We start from the raw sequence: 3,088 nt of genomic DNA, 5'->3' as shown, positions 1-3,088 counted from the left end.
AAGTAGGGGCTGGGGGACAGCTGGGGGGTAGGTAGGGGCTGGACTGGGCTGGGCCCCACTGCCCTGTCCTGCTCAGGACCAGGCGATTAGTGCAGGGGCCAGTGGCAGAGGGAGTCCACGTGCCCCGTGTCCGTGTGCCCCCATGTGTACACATGTCCGTGTGCCCCCATAGCGGCGTGCCCGGGCGCAGGACTGCCTCCTGGGAAGTGACCTATGAGCGTGTGGGCAGGTTGGGCTGGGTGTGAGGGGCTGTGTCTGTCTGCAAGGGGTGCAGGTCTCCAGGGATCACCACGGCACGGTCACTGCCATCCCCTGCCCCACCGGGCTCTGTGGTGCTGGTCCCGTGGGCCCCCTCGCCATGGCCCGTGGTGCTTAGGCACTGGTCGCCCTACCCAGTGGCGGCCCCATGGTGGTTTTAGGTTTTTAGCTTTTAGCCTTTTGGAAAACCGCCAGGAAGACATCGAGCGCCGGATGCCAACGAGCTACCCTTCTCCAGACTGTTTTTAGTTGATGTCTTCTGGTGCTAGTCGTCCCTTGCCGCAGCAACACGCCGACTGACGACGATGACCAGCGGGACGCACCCCTTTGGGGGTGGATTTAACCTCAGTTCCCTCCCTGCACCCCATCGGGGGTGCGGGGTGCACGTTCACCGTTGGCCGCCATCCGCAGGTGACCCATAGAGACTGGCGGTCTACACCGCGACATCGTGAGGACATCAAATAGTCTGCCAGGCTCTTGTCCTGCATGATGAGGAGCTTGGCGGCCACGGACAAACCTGGACACGGCTGTCCTCACACCAGCTGGGGATCCCAGGCCCCCTTCGTGCCCCCATCAGAGCGGGGCCCCATGCATAGCTGAGGCCTCATCCTTGCTGGGGCTTGGAGCACACCCATGTCCCGCTCTTCCGGGCAGCGCGGGTCCTGCAATGGGGCGCTGGGCCCCAGCCCTGCGCCCACCTGTTCCCTCACCATCCTGGCCACCAGCAGCTGGACGGAGCCATGCTCTGGCGAGGCCTGCAAGGTGGCAGTGCCGGAGCTGCGATCTGCATGTGCCGGGGGTGGTGGGACACGAGGGGCTGTCGCTGGGCGTCGGGCTTCGTGGGTGTCACTGTGTGAGAGGGCCCACGATTGAGGGGCTGGGGCAGCCGGTCAGGCAGAGGCGGCGAAAGGCGAAGCTTCCCTTTATGCTTTGGAGACGCCCCCCAGGCAGGACCTGAGGACTTGGCCCAGGGCTGGGAGGTGTCAAAGGGCATGGATGGGACAGGGCAGATGGCTGTGCTGCCTGGCCTGGCACAGCCCCAGGGAGGGTTTGGACTTCGCCGGGTAAGCAGCCCAGGCTGCGGCCTCCCATCAAGTGCATGGACCCCAGATGCCCACGGGGATCCCGGTGTGCCTCGGTGCTGCTGCGGCAGAGGCGAAACCCTCTCCCGGCTCCACGCTGCTCTGTCTGCACATCGCTCCTCACCATGGCATCGGTGCTTGGCCTCTGTGCCGTGCTCCCTGCCACACCGACGGCCCAGGTGCCGTGTCCGTGGCTGGGTGCAGCCACCTCTAAGCTGCTCTGGGCATTTGTGCAGCTGCTGGCGCATGGCTCGTGGCCCGGCCCTGAGGGCTCAGTTGCTGGGGGGCAACACTGCTCCAGCCCTCCCGCTCTGGCCGTGCCTGGGGCAGGGCTGGCGCTCAGTCCTCTGCTGCAGCGACCTTGCCTCCGGGGCCCAGGTGACTGCAGCATGGGAGAGTGATGGGGTTGGGGGCTGGGGGGGGCCAGACTTTGGTCTGCGGGGACCTGGCTTCACAGCAGCAGGGAACCGGAGTGGATGTTGCTGGGCTTGGACCATGTCCTGGCCCGGAGAGGCTGGTTGTGAAACCCGCCAGGGGCTGAGGGGCTCGCGGGGATGCCAGCTGCTACCACCCCGCGGTGCAGGGCAACGAGGACGCAGGGGGATCCCAGGGGGAGGCAGGTGTCAGAGCTGGGTCCTGCCAGCCAGGCTGGGAAGCTTGCTGGGCAGTTTCTGCAGGCTCCTTGCAGGCACCCAATGGCTCTGAGTGACCCTCAGCCCCGTCTCTGGGCTCCCTGCAACCCCCGCTCCTTCCTGCCAGGCGCTGCATGTCCCCCCTGGCCTCCCCCTACCGGGGTCCCCGTCTGCCCTGTCCTGGAGCCCGGGGGGCCTCCACTCTCCCGCCCGCCGTGCTCTTTCCTCCTCCCTTGGTCTGGGAGGGCTTCCTGTTGTCTGGCACCCTCGGCAGGTGCAGACACACCACAGGTCATCCAGGCAGCAGGGCTGGAAGGGATCTCCGGGTCAGTAAACTGAGGCTGTCCCAGACACGGGGCCTCGCCTGGTCTTGGAGACCCCCCGCGATGGGGATACAGGCCTCCCCGGGCCCCTGTCCCCGCTGCCGTTGGACAGGTTTCCATGTCTTTCTGACCGTGCCGCGTGCAAGACGGGACGCAGGACTCCTGCCGAGGGCCCCGCAGCGCAGGAGGAAGAATCGCTGCCTCTGCCTCCTGCGGCGCGTCAGTGGGCCTCGGTGAGGCCTGCCTTTTCCGTGCCGGCTCCTGGCGCTCCTGTGGCCCGCGGAGCCTCTCCGGCAGCGCCGGCACGTGGTGCCTGCGCCAGGCTCCCTCTGCCCCTCGCCCTCGTCTCTGCTGAATTTCATCCCGCTGGTTTCAAAGCAACTCCCTGACGTGCCCAGATCCCCTCGAGTTGTGACCTCGCCTCACGGGGCGGCCACCCCTCCTGGCTCGGCTCGTCTGCAAGCTTTGGGCTTGCGTGCTCCGACTTGTACCCGCACGCTTTGTACTCGCGTGCTGTGACTCGTAGTCGCACGCTCGGACTTGTACTTGCACGCTGTGACTTGTTTCATGCTCCGGCTCGTTGGCGTGTAAGCAGACAAGGGCCGGGCCCTGTGCCCTCGCGGCTGACCTTCCGCGCCCGCCGTGCAGGCCCGCTGCCGCCGCGTCCGGCCATGCCCCGACGTGGGGCAGCCGTCACCCTGTGTCGCTGCTCGCCCCTTTCCCCGCCAGGCCTGCGTCTCGCACAGTCTGTCCAACAATCCCCGCTGCGCCCGGCATCGCTCCTCGGCGCGCC

The sequence above is a fragment of the Gavialis gangeticus genome, unplaced genomic scaffold (genome assembly GCF_001723915.1).
Source record: "Gavialis gangeticus isolate Ggan-Ray unplaced genomic scaffold, GavGan_comp1, whole genome shotgun sequence".
Classification (NCBI taxonomy): Eukaryota; Metazoa; Chordata; order Crocodylia; family Gavialidae; genus Gavialis; species Gavialis gangeticus.
This window is presented reverse-complemented; position numbering follows the sequence as displayed.